The sequence below is a fragment of the Lissotriton vulgaris genome, unplaced genomic scaffold (genome assembly GCF_964263255.1).
Source record: "Lissotriton vulgaris unplaced genomic scaffold, aLisVul1.2 SCAFFOLD_445, whole genome shotgun sequence".
Lineage (NCBI taxonomy): Eukaryota > Metazoa > Chordata > Amphibia > Caudata > Salamandridae > Lissotriton > Lissotriton vulgaris.
Genome location: NW_028241191.1, coordinates 1,011,657 through 1,025,549, shown reverse-complemented (window position 1 = coordinate 1,025,549; position 13,893 = coordinate 1,011,657). Strand labels below are relative to the sequence as shown.

Here is a 13,893-nt window from a genome sequence, read left to right as displayed (position 1 = left end):
TGGTATACGCAAATATTTATAAGCACCAAATGGCGTAACAGAGGTAGTTAAGAATTGAGAATTGGCTTCAAGTATCATTTGATGAAGTGCTGCATTAAGTTCTATTGTTGTAAAATACCCGGCATCCCTCAGCATGCCTACCATTTCCTGTATTTTGGAAATCGAATGATGTTCAGTAACTATATTCTTGGTGAGTGAGCGCCAACCTGCACACAATCTTATTTAGACACCCCTCCTTTTGCCCACTTTAGGACAGCGGAAATCAACTGTGCTACATCAACAGGCTTAATAATCTCTTGCACACATAAATCACCTAAAAGCTGCCTCGACTCACCCCTAAGATTGAGTTTCACATTTCCCTTCTTATGTTTGACAGGATGACGCCTTTCTGCAAAATTGTGTGCTCAAACCGTTTGCTACAACCTACTTTGACAAAGAAAACCTCTCCAAAACAGTTCAAAATATGACTCATCCATCCGCCCCATCAGAATCGATGGGCTATCTGTACCTGGTGCGGTCCCTAATCTACCCTGATTAACCCATCCAATTAGGTCTCTACTGTCACTCGCTACGTAACCTTTTGTGTAAGTACCACTGTCCTTAATCTCCTAAGCAGTCTTCATATAGCCGTAAGTAATGATACGTGCTCACCAAACACTTCATTTTTAATATATGAAGCCTTCAGGAGCTCATTTGCCAGAACTTCAGTAAAACTGTATTCCTATAAAATAGTTACAAGTAAACCCAAATCAGTCATAACTCTTTATCTACTGTTAACGCCATTTTTGACATTCTTTCACTCGCATAATTTATTTTCTCCTTTATGTGACTTACTCTCACTGAGTTATGTGCCTTAAACACACTTTTAAATGTGTCCTGATATTTTGCACTTCTTTCCCACTGCTGGACCAGCGGAATTGCTTCCCTCGTGTCCTTGAACCACATCTTGAATAGATATCTCCCTCTCCCTTCCTTTTGTATATGACTTTTCTCTAACTCACAACATTGACAGTAGGGTGAATCAATTGTGCTCTTTCTTGCAATGGCCAGAGCAGGTAACATTAACTTCTCAAACCCCTTGGCTGTTTATACATATTCTCTCAGGGGCTGGACTTTTGTCTACAGAGTAATGTTTTATGAAGATTATTAAAATAAGTATTCATCTCAATTTGGTCTCTGAGATCTTGGTCTGTGCAGTTTCCAAATTCACTGTGTAGCAGCCCGGAATCCTTATTGCAGCCATATATTTGTCATTATTTTCCTGCTTTCTTGTTTCTACTAAAAGTTATGCGCTTCTACTTCGAAACGTGATCCTCCTTAAAGTGCCATTTCTTTCGATTCACAGCTTCAGTGTACTTGGTCCCCTGCCAAATTCAGCTGGGATCGGCTCAGTTTCTGGTAAGTGTTCACATTTGTTTGGCCCTCATCACCCAATGAAATAAAACAGTGTTTCAAATGACTTTCTATCAATTTCTACCTAATGAGGATTGAAAACTCTGTGCCATTGTTTTCACTTAATGTTTTTCTTGCCTGGATTTTGGAAAACTGTGGTAGGCGGTTGCACACTCTGCGACGTTGCCATGGTTAGGCCTACAGTATCTCCTTAGCTTTATCTTCCACTTTGTTAAAACAACTGACACCAGTTTGCAATTTCTACAAAACTGTGCACAGTGCTGTTCATTTCTTATATCCCGATAGCTTTTAGGCCAGTAAAGAATACTTGAATATTTTCTTGGTTCCAATTTCAGTTAACGCTGGCCTTTTGTGACCAGTGAATGTTTTGTGTCCGCTATTTATCTGCTAAACCGAAAAGGACCACTGCATCTTCTCACCATGCGTGGGGACGTAACCGCATTCTATGTACTCTAGGTCAGGCACAGCCGTTGCATGCTGTGATGGGTCAGCCTGACCTTGATTGACCAGCATGTTACTGCTTTGGCTAGCCTCATTTGAACAGTATGTTAGATAGCCACAGCCCTCCTCCCTTTTTTGCTCTACCCGGTAGTGTCTATCCTGCTCCAAATGTCTGCCGCCCACTGCACTAGATGTACTTAATTTTTCTCTGAAGCTGCTTCTTTTGGTTGGTCACTTCCCCTAACTTTACACGACAGGACTGAAAACCGCTGCTATTCATTGCCAAAAATATCTGGTGATCTACACTTACAAGCAAATTGACCCTTCAGAATAAAAAATCTGAGTCTTGTGGTGGGTTTGTAAAGTTGTTCGCTCATAGTTAAGTAAATGCTCTAAAGCCATAAAACTGCCACAGAAGAATACAATAATTTGCTTTTGTTCACCAAAATAATTGCAGTGTTTGCATCCAAGGGGAAATATAATCACTAAACTGCATACTTAAACTTCTCTAGCCACTCGGATGAATTGTCATTTTGAGTTTTCCTCCTTTGCAGTTAACCCACTAACAAGTGTCAGCCTTTCAGCGCAAGAGGCGATATTGTGCTGCATGTCCATTAGATTATGCTGCCCCAAAGTCCGTACCATGGGACCAGATCCAAGACTGGGTGGGAATAATAGAGAGAAGAATGTAAGGATTGCACCCTTACTTCCACCCCTGCACCAGGCCTTCCTGAAGCATGGAGGCTACAAGACCCACCATGGTGCTCCCATGTAACCCCTGTACTCCATGACCTGTCTGTAATCTGCCTCTTGGTGCAACCAGACCACAAGCCTTCAGAAGAGGGAGAAGGCCAAAGGGGAAAATGGCACACCCAGACATTGCCTGATTTGTGTCGCAGTGCAATTAAAACCGAGAACGTAATTTTGAAAGCGAGTGTTGATTGGCTGTTAGCACGGGCATGGGGCTTCTCTTGCCTTTGTGAACCTCTGTAGTTGCTTATTGACTGGTGAGCTTTATGACCTGTCTGGTTTTTGGCATGTCAAACCACCAGATACTCTTTTCCATCCTTCACGATTAGGCTATTAGGGTCCAGTTAGTTCACAGCGTGTGCAAAGTAATTGAGCTTGAGTTTTCATGTTTAGCTTGTAGGCTACATTTTTCAGAGGTTCCTCCTGTAGGTGCTGCTCTTTTATCTGGTAAGCATTCATCTCCCCTTCATTTGATACTCTGCTATTCCTTTCCCCCAGCCTTTGTGCCCTCGTCCAACTGAGTAGTGTGACTGACCTGTTTGTCAGTGCTCCCCATAATTCATCTTACTTCGAATTGCAGGTTGAGAGTACCTTTCAGTTGTTCCTGTGTGGCTTGATGGATTGTAGTGCCAATGTCTTAACCAGTGCTCATTCCTGCTTTTTGGTGAAATGTTGTGGTCCTCGTTCCTTGTCACCACTGACTGCTGCCTCTACAGGCTCCTCTGGCGATGATGATACACTTGCCCTCACTGAGAACGAGTGTTCAATAATGAGAAATCTATCATGTACTCATAAATCTGAGCTGGACAGACGCCCATGCATCATATTGCAGGCAGCTAAAAGTGACTTGGTGTTTTTGCAAGAGAGCTTCGTAAGTGGGGCTAAAGGAGGGACCGTGGAACTCTTCTCCTCTTGCAGGCTGTTAAGATTTGCTATACTTTTCAGCTCCGGTGAGGTAGAGACTCGAGTGGGTGAAGAATGATGTACTGTTTCTTTCAGGTTATCTTACTAAATAGTGCTTACCATACTGTGCCTTCGCTTTTAGGAATGATGGCCCGAAGAATGCTGCTGTTATCTCGGCTACCCTCCAAAAAGGTGAGGAACTATTTTCAAGCAGGCGTCAGTTAGACTTTGTAGCTTAAATGTCTTTTATTGTGCAACTTGATGTCCTTCTTACGTTGTCTTACTAAGACTTGGATCTTTGTATGCTGTGGGACCTATGTACATGCTATGGGACCTATGTACATGCTATAGCTTACCTCTTGATATTGGGTGAACTTGTGATGTCGGTGTTTTGTGGGCCATGCTATCTATTTGAAAAGACCGATTTGTCTGTAGTGCTTCTAAGAAGCACAGATGCATTGTCTGACCTAAGATGGTCATACAGATGCTGCATTCTAAAAGTATGCTTCGCTCCTCCACATGTGGTGTAAGGTTTAAAATCAGTCTGATTAATGATGAGACAATCCCGAACCTGACTTTATGAAGAGAACTCGTACGGATCTGACTCCTGAAATCAGATTGCCATTCCACATATGATTATTGCTTGCTGATTGCAACTAAGGTTGAGCATATTTATAGATCGGATATGGTGGTTCTTGTAAAAATGGGGCAATATTTAGATCTAAATTGAGCTTTTAAAGGATTATACACTTCATGCAGCGAAAATTGCTGCATGTTTTTCTTTGTACTCATCACGTGTAGAAGCTATCAAATGGCCCCTGTGGTTTTCCATGCCAAGTAAATATATTGTGGGATTTAACTCGAGCACTTGTCCCAAATAATATGCACTCATTTGTATGAACAATCTTAGTTGATCTTTGTAAATCGTACAGGGTCCCTCAGTTACTGCTTCCACCAAACCTCCAAATTGAATGCTCCACAGAATGTCAAAAACTTGCAGTTCTTTTGTCACAGTCATACTCCCTATCTTTCAGCACCCCGTGAATTCCTGTTAATATCCTGTTGTATTCCTCGACACTATTGGCATGAATCAAACCATCGTCCAGGAAAGCTTGTACTGGCTGGAGATTTTGAAATCTGTACATTAGCTTTGTAAAATAGTAGTCACGAATGTGGGTAAGCATGGTATACGCAAATATTTATAAGCACCAAATGGCGTAACAGAGGTAGTTAAGAATTGAGAATTGGCTTCAAGTATCATTTGATGAAGTGCTGCATTAAGTTCTATTGTTGTAAAATACCCGGCATCCCTCTGCATGCCTACCATTTCCTGTATTTTGGAAATCGAATGATGTTCAGTAACTATATTCTTGGTGAGTGAGCGCCAACCTGCACACAATCTTATTTAGACACCCCTCCTTTTGCCCACTTTAGGACAGCGGAAATCAACTGTGCTACATCAACAGGCTTAATAATCTCTTGCACACATAAATCACCTAAAAGCTGCCTCTACTCACCCCTAAGATTGAGTTTCACATTTCCCTTCTTATGTTTGACAGGATGACGCCTTTCTGCAAAATTGTGTGCTCAAACCGTTTGCTACAACCTACTTTGACAAAGAAAACCTCTCCAAAACAGTTCAAAATATGACTCATCCATCCGCCCCATCAGAATCGATGGGCTATCTGTACCTGGTGCGGTCCCTAATCTACCCTGATTAACCCATCCAATTAGGTCTCTACTGTCACTCGCTACGTAACCTTTTGTGTAAGTACCACTGTCCTTAATCTCCTAAGCAGTCTTCATATAGCCGTAAGTAATGATACGTGCTCACCAAACACTTCATTTTTAATATATGAAGCCTTCAGGAGCTCATTTGCCAGAACTTCAGTAAAACTGTATTCCTATAATATAGTTACAAGTAAACCCAAATCAGTCATAACTCTTTATCTACTGTTAACGCCATTTTTGACATTCTTTCACTCGCATAATTTATTTTCTCCTTTATGTGACTTACTCTCACTGAGTTATGTGCCTTAAACACACTTTTAAATGTGTCCTGATATTTTGCACTTCTTTCCCACTGCTGGACCAGCGGAATTGCTTCCCTCGTGTCCTTGAACCACATCTTGAATAGATATCTCCCTCTCCCTTCCTTTTGTATATGACTTTTCTCTAACTCACAACATTGACAGTAGGGTGAATCAATTGTGCTCTTTCTTGCAATGGCCAGAGCAGGTAACATTAACTTCTCAAACCCCTTGGCTGTTTATACATATTCTCTCAGGGGCTGGACTTTTGTCTACAGAGTAATCTTTTATGAAGATTATTAAAATAAGTATTCATCTCAATTTGGTCTCTGAGATCTTGGTCTGTGCAGTTTCCAAATTCACTGTGTAGCAGCCCGGAATCCTTAGTGCAGCCATATCCTCATAGCTGCTATTAAACATTCCTCCCCAGTGCTGCGCTGTCCATTAGAACTAGTGCTGTATGGACGTTCAATGGTCGTGCGCAGCACTAGGGAGGTAGTGCTGCCGTCGGCCAATGCACCGAGGCAGCACTTAAGGGGATATATTTGTCATTATTTTCCTGCTTTCTTGTTTCTACTAAAAGTTATGCGCTTCTACTTCGAAACGTGATCCTCCTTAAAGTGCCATTTCTTTCGATTCACAGCTTCAGTGTACTTGGTCCTCTGCCAAATTCAGCTGGGATCGGCTCAGTTTCTGGTAAGTGTTCACATTTGTTTGGCCCTCATCACCCAATGAAATAAAACAGTGTTTCAAATGATTTTCTATCAATTTCTACCTAATGAGGATTGAAAACTCTGTGCCATTGTTTTCACTTAATGTTTTTCTTGCCTGGATTTTGGAAAACTGCGGTAGGCGGTTGCACACTCTGCGACGTTGCCATGGTTAGGCCTACAGTATCTCCTTAGCTTTATCTTCCACTTTGTTAAAACAACTGACACCAGTTTGCAATTTCTACAAAACTGTGCACAGTGCTGTTCATTTCTTATATCCCGATAGCTTTTAGGCCAGTAAAGAATACTTGAATATTTTCTTGGTTCCAATTTCAGTTAACGCTGGCCTTTTGTGACCAGTGAATGTTTTGTGTCCGCGATTTATCTGCTAAACCGAAAAGGACCACTGCATCTTCTCACCATGCGTGGGGACGTAACCGCATTCTATGTACTCTAGGTCAGGCACAGCCGTTGCATGCTGTGATGGGTCAGCCTGACCTTGATTGACCAGCATGTTACTGCTTTGGCTAGCCTCATTTGAACAGTATGTTAGATAGCCACAGCCCTCCTCCCTTTTTTGCTCTACCCGGTAGTGTCTATCCTGCTCCAAATGTCTGCCGCCCACTGCACTAGATGTACTTAATTTTTCTCTGAAGCTGGTTCTTTTGGTTGGTCACTTCCCCTAACTTTACACGACAGGACTGAAAACCGCTGCTATTCATTGCCAAAAATATCTGGTGATCTACACTTACAAGCAAATTGACCCTTCAGAATAAAAAATCTGAGTCTTGTGGTGGGTTTGTAAAGTTGTTCGCTCATAGTTAAGTAAATGCTCTAAAGCCATAAAACTGCCACAGAAGAATACAATAATTTGCTTTTGTTCACCAAAATAATTGCAGTGTTTGCATCCAAGGGGAAATATAATCACTAAACTGCATACTTAAACTTCTCTAGCCACTCGGATGAATTGTCATTTTGAGTTTTCCTCCTTTGCAGTTAACCCACTAACAAGTGTCAGCCTTTCAGCGCAAGAGGCGATATTGTGCTGCATGTCCATTAGATTATGCTGCCCCAAAGTCCGTACCATGGGACCAGATCCAAGACTGGGTGGGAATAATAGAGAGAAGAATGTAAGGATTGCACCCTTACTTCCACCCCTGCACCAGGCCTTCCTGAAGCATGGAGGCTACAAGACCCACCATGGTGCTCCCATGTAACCCCTGTACTCCATGACCTGTCTGTAATCTGCCTCTTGGTGCAACCAGACCCCAGGCCTTCAGAAGAGGGAGAAGGCCAAGGGGGAAAATGGCACACCCAGACATTGCCTGATTTGTGTCGCAGTGCAGTTAAAACCGAGAACGTAATTTTGAAAGCGAGTGTTGATTGGCTGTTAGCACGGGCATGGGGCTTCTCTTGCCTTTGTGAACCTCTGTAGTTGCTTATTGACTGGTGAGCTTTATGACCTGTCTGGTTTTTGGCATGTCAAACCACCAGATACTCTTTTCCATCCTTCACGATTAGGCTATTAGGGTCCAGTTAGTTCACAGCGTGTGCAAAGTAATTGAGCTTGAGTTTTCATGTTTAGCTTGTAGGCTACATTTTTCAGAGGTTCCTCCTGTAGGTGCTGCTCTTTTATCTGGTAAGCATTCAGCTCCCCTTCATTTGATACTCTGCTATTCCTTTCCCCCAGCCTTTGTGCCCTCGTCCAACTGAGTAGTGTGACTGACCTGTTTGTCAGTGCTCCCCATAATTCATCTTACTTCGAATTGCAGGTTGAGAGTACCTTTCAGTTGTTCCTATGTGGCTTGATGGATTGTAGTGCCAATGTCTTAACCAGTGCTCATTCCTGCTTTTTGGTGAAATGTTTGGTCCTCGTTCCTTGTCACCACTGACTGCTGCCTCTACAGGCTCCTCTGGCGATGATGATACACTTGCCCTCACTGAGAACGAGTGTTCAATAATGAGAAACCTATCATGTACTCATAAATCTGAGCTGGACAGACGCCCATGCATCATATTGCAGGCAGCTAAAAGTGACTTGGTGTTTTTGCAAGAGAGCTTCGTAAGTGGGGCTAAAGGAGGGACCGTGGAACTCTTCTCCTCTTGCAGGCTGTTAAGATTTGCTATACTTTTCAGCTCCGGTGAGGTAGAGACTCGAGTGGGTGAAGAATGATGTACTGTTTCTTTCAGGTTATCTTACTAAATAGTGCTTAACATACTGTGCCTTCGCTTTTAGGAATGATGGCCCGAAGAATGCTGCTGTTATCTCGGCTACCCTCCAAAAAGGTGAGGAACTATTTTCAAGCAGGCGTCAGTTAGACTTTGTAGCTTAAATGTCTTTTATTGTGCAACTTGATGTCCTTCTTGCGTTGTCTTACTAAGACTTGGATCTTTGTATGCTGTGGGACCTATGTACATGCTATGGGACCTATGTACATGCTATAGCTTACCTCTTGATATTGGGTGAACTTGTGATGTCGGTGTTTTGTGGGCCATGCTATCTATTTGAAAAGACCGATTTGTCTGTAGTGCTTCTAAGAAGCACAGATGCATTGTCTGACCTAAGATGGTCATACAGATGCTGCATTCTAAAAGTATGCTTCGCTCCTCCACATGTGGTGTAAGGTTTAAAATCAGTCTGATTAATGATGAGACAATCCCGAACCTGACTTTATGAAGAGAACTCGTACGGATCTGACTCCTGAAATCAGATTGCCATTCCACATATGATTATTGCTTGCTGATTGCAACTAAGGTTGACCAGCAAACTCCTTCTTCGCCAGGCTGAGCGCCGCTGGAGGCGTAACTATGATCCTTCACTGAAGTCTGTCTACACTGACTTACTTAAATCATACAAAACATCCATCATCCTGGCTAAATCTGCTTATTTTTCTCAAAAAGTAATTAACTCTGCTTCCAAAACTAAAGAAATTTTCTCAATTGTCGCTGAACTTTCCTTACCCGACCGCGTTACACCTCAGCCTCAGCCATCACAAGCTTTGTGCGACTCCCTCAATTCTTTTTTTATTGATAAAATTGCTACAATTAAAAACAATATTCCCCCTACCACTACGTCTCACACCAGCGCCCTTCCTCCTTCGAATCCTCACTCCCTGAATGTTTTTCCCCCGATTTCTTTAGACACTTTCCGCTCTCTACTCTCGGCTGTGGGCTCAGGCTCTCCCAAGGATTGCTGTCCCCCCCAAATCCTTAGAGATGCCTTTATGGCATGTCCTGACCCTCCTCTGGACCTCCTAAACCGCTCACTTTCCATAGGCTCTGTCCCCAATGCTTTCAAAAGCGGTGTGGTGGTACCTATTTTGAAAAAACCCGGTTCCGATCCCGCGGTACTGGGCAATTACCGACCTATTTCCCTTCTCCCATATCTCGGGAAGGTCTTGGAAACCTATGTCACCCGTTGCCTTAGCTCTTTCATCGAGGAGACTCATTTCCTCGATGACCAACAGGCAGGTTTCAGACCCTCCCACTCTACGGAGGCAGTGGTGACAGCGGTCATGGACACGCTGAGACAGGGGGCGGATAAGAACTTGGCCCAGGCCCTGGTACTACTTGATCTCTCGGCCGCTTTCGACACGGTCGACCACGACATTTTGGTCGACCGTGTCAGAAATGCTGGGATCTCGGGCCTGGCCCTGTCTTGGATTGTGTCCTTTCTCCAACTCCGGACCCAATCTGTTCACCTATCCTCCTTTTCTGCCCCTTCCACTTCACTTTCTTGTGGTGTCCCCCAGGGTTCTGCCTTATCTCCCCTTCTGTTCAATCTTTATATGCAGCCTCTTCTGGTCTCCCTCCGTCACTCTTCTGTTACCACTTTTAATTATGCAGATGATCTGCAACTTATCTTTCCTATTGACTCTTCCCCTCTCTCCCGCTCTAACTTCCAATCCACCATGCTTTCCATCTATGAGTGGATGAACTTCAGTCAGCTGAAGCTCAATCCTAGTAAGACAGAGCTGGTCCTGATCGGTGGGCCCCCTCATCCTTGGACTTCCAACTTCTGGCCGCCTGCCCTCGGCCCTTCCCCTTGCCCAGTTGACTCCGTGAAGAGCTTAGGTGTTGTCATCTCCAGTGATCTCTCGATGCGGCCGCACATTAATGCTGTCACCTCGGCCTGCTTCTTTCATCTCCGCAGGATCGGGAAGATCCGAAGGTACCTGTCTCCAGAGGCTCTCATTCTTGTCATCTTGGCCCTGGTTACCTCACGTTTAGACTATGCCAACTGTCTATACGTGGGGATTCCAGCCTACCACCTTCAACGCCTTCAACTGGTGCAAAACCAGGCTGCTAGATTAATCTTCCAGCAACCAAAACATCAACATGTCACTCCACTGTTAAAAACCTTGCACTGGCTCCCGGTTGCGCAACGATGCATTTTCAAACTTGGTTGCACCGTTTTCAAATCTCTTTTCTTTTCTGCTCCTGCTTTTATTTCTTCCTGTCTACACTCTTATACTCCTTCCCGACACCTCAGATCCTCTGCCCACAATCTGCTGGTCATTCCAAGGTTTCGACGTAAGAAGCACGGTGGTGCTGGCTTCTCCTTCCTTGCCCCATTCACTTGGAACTCCCTTCCCCTCCCTATTCGGCTCACTCCTGACTACCCCACTTTTCGCAAATCTTTAAAAACTCATTTGTTCCGTCTTGCTCACGGTTAGCTGTTCACATCCCCCGTGCCATATTCCCACTGTCTTCGAGCGCCAAGAAACCAATTGGTGTATGAGCGCGGTATTAAAATTTTTGTAACATAACATAACATATTTATAGATCGGATATGTTGGTTCTTGTAAAAATGGGGCAATATTTAGATCTAAATTGAGCTTTTAAAGGATTATACACTTCATGCAGCGAAAATTGCTGCATGTTTTTCTTTGTACTCATCACGTGTAGAAGCTATCAAATGGCCCCTGTGGTTTTCCATGCCAAGTAAATATATTGTGGGATTTAACTCGAGCACTTGTCCCAAATAATATGCACTCATTTGTATGAACAATCTTAGTTGATCTTTGTAAATCGTACAGAGTCCCTCAGTTACTGCTTCCACCAAACCTCCAAATTGAATGCTCCACAGAATGTCAAAAACTTGCAGTTCTCTTTTGTCACAGTCATACTCCCTATCTTTCAGCACCCCGTGAATTCCTGTTAATATCCTGTTGTATTCCTCGACACTATTGGCATGAAACAAACCATCGTCCAGGAAAGCTTGTACTGGCTGGAGATTTTGAAATCTGTACATTAGCTTTGTAAAATAGTAGTCACGAATGTGGGTAGGCATGGTATACGCAAATATTTATAAGCACCAAATGGCGTAACAGAGGTAGTTAAGAATTGAGAATTGGCTTCAAGTATCATTTGATGAAGTGCTGCATTAAGTTCTATTGTTGTAAAATACCCGGCATCCCTCAGCATGCCTATCATTTCCTGTATTTTGGAAATCGAATGATGTTCAGTAACTATATTCTTGGTGAGTGAGCGCCAACCTGCACACAATCTTATTTAGACACCCCTCCTTTTGCCCACTTTAGGACAGCGGAAATCAACTTTGCTACATCAACAGGCTTAATAATCTCTTGCACACATAAATCACCTAAAAGCTGCCTCGACTCACCCCTAAGATTGAGTTTCACATTTCCCTTCTTATGTTTGACAGGATGACGCCTTTCTGCAAAATTGTGTGCTCAAACCGTTGGCTACAACCTACTTTGACAAAGAAAACCTCTCCAAAACAGTTCAAAATATGACACTCATCCATCCGCCCCATCAGAATCGATGGGCTATCTGTACCTGGTGCGGTCCCTAATCTACCCTGATTAACCCATCCAATTAGGTCTCTACTGTCACTCGCTACGAAACCTTTTGTGTAAGTACCACTGTCCTTAATCTCCTAAGCAGTCTTCATATAGCCGTAAGTAATGGTACGTGCTCACCAAACACTTCATTTTTAATATATGAAGCCTTCAGGAGCTCATTTGCCAGAACTTCAGTAAAACTGTATTCCTATAAAATAGTTACAAGTAAACCCAAATCAGTCATAACTCTTTATCTACTGTTAACGCCATTTTTGACATTCTTTCACTCGCATAATTTATTTTCTCCTTTATGTGACTTACTCTCACTGAGTTATGTGCCTTAAACACACTTTTAAAAGTGTCCTGATATTTTGCACTTCTTTCCCACTGCTGGACCAGCGGAATTGCTTCCCTCGTGTCCTTGAACCACATCTTGAATAGATATCTCCCTCTCCCTTCCTTTTGTATATGACTTTTCTCTAACTCACAACATTGACAGTAGGGTGAATCAATTGTGCTCTTTCTTGCAATGGCCAGAGCAGGTAACATTAACTTCTCAAACCCCTTGGCTGTTTATACATATTCTCTCAGGGGCTGGACTTTTGTCTACAGAGTAATCTTTTATGAAGATTATTAAAATAAGTATTCATCTCAATTTGGTCTCTGAGATCTTGGTCTGTGCAGTTTCCAAATTCACTGTGTAGCAGCCCGGAATCCTTATTGCAGCCATATATTTGTCATTATTTTCCTGCTTTCTTGTTTCTACTAAAAGTTATGCGCTTCTACTTCGAAACGTGATCCTCCTTAAAGTGCCATTTCTTTCGATTCACAGCTTCAGTGTACTTGGTCCCCTGCCAAATTCAGCTGGGATCGGCTCAGTTTCTGGTAAGTGTTCACATTTGTTTGGCCCTCATCACCCAATGAAATAAAACAGTGTTTCAAATGACTTTCTATCAATTTCTACCTAATGAGGATTGAAAACTCTGTGCCATTGTTTTCACTTAATGTTTTTCTTGCCTGGATTTTGGAAAACTGTGGTAGGCGGTTGCACACTCTGCGACGTTGCCATGGTTAGGCCTACAGTATCTCCTTAGCTTTATCTTCCACTTTGTTAAAACAACTGACACCAGTTTGCAATTTCTACAAAACTGTGCACAGTGCTGTTCATTTCTTATATCCCGATAGCTTTTAGGCCAGTAAAGAATACTTGAATATTTTCTTGGTTCCAATTTCAGTTAACGCTGGCCTTTTGTGACCAGTGAATGTTTTGTGTCCGCTATTTATCTGCTAAACCGAAAAGGACCACTGCATCTTCTCACCATGCGTGGGGACGTAACCGCATTCTATGTACTCTAGGTCAGGCACAGCCGTTGCATGCTGTGATGGGTCAGCCTGACCTTGATTGACCAGCATGTTACTGCTTTGGCTAGCCTCATTTGAACAGTATGTTAGATAGCCACAGCCCTCCTCCCTTTTTTGCTCTACCCGGTAGTGTCTATCCTGCTCCAAATGTCTGCCGCCCACTGCACTAGATGTACTTAATTTTTCTCTGAAGCTGGTTCTTTTGGTTGGTCACTTCCCCTAACTTTACACGACAGGACTGAAAACCGCTGCTATTCATTGCCAAAAATATCTGGTGATCTACACTTACAAGCAAATTGACCCTTCAGAATAAAAAATCTGAGTCTTGTGGTGGGTTTGTAAAGTTGTTCGCTCATAGTTAAGTAAATGCTCTAAAGCCATAAAACTGCCACAGAAGAATACAATAATTTGCTTTTGTTCACCAAAATAATTGCAGTGTTTGCATCCAAGGGGAAATATAATCACTAAACTGCATAC

The 13,893-nt window shown here is 43.0% G+C and overlaps 4 non-coding genes across 4 annotated transcripts; all 4 read left to right on the top strand.

Moving 5' to 3' along the window:
- The first annotated feature begins 3,325 nt into the window (after positions 1 to 3,325).
- Positions 3,326 to 3,411, top strand: LOC147672072 (small nucleolar RNA SNORD103/SNORD85). Its single transcript, XR_015303571.1, has one exon. It is a non-coding gene; the product is annotated as a small nucleolar RNA SNORD103/SNORD85 (small nucleolar RNA).
- Positions 3,412 to 4,053: 642 nt separating this feature from the next.
- Positions 4,054 to 4,121, top strand: LOC147672071 (small nucleolar RNA SNORD50). Its single transcript, XR_015303621.1, has one exon. It is a non-coding gene; the product is annotated as a small nucleolar RNA SNORD50 (small nucleolar RNA).
- Positions 4,122 to 8,159: 4,038 nt separating this feature from the next.
- Positions 8,160 to 8,245, top strand: LOC147672070 (small nucleolar RNA SNORD103/SNORD85). The gene has a single exon (XR_015303596.1). It is a non-coding gene; the product is annotated as a small nucleolar RNA SNORD103/SNORD85 (small nucleolar RNA).
- A 642-nt stretch (positions 8,246 to 8,887) lies between these two features.
- On the top strand, positions 8,888 to 8,955 carry LOC147672069 (small nucleolar RNA SNORD50). The gene has a single exon (XR_015303620.1). It is a non-coding gene; the product is annotated as a small nucleolar RNA SNORD50 (small nucleolar RNA).
- Positions 8,956 to 13,893: the final 4,938 nt, after the last annotated feature.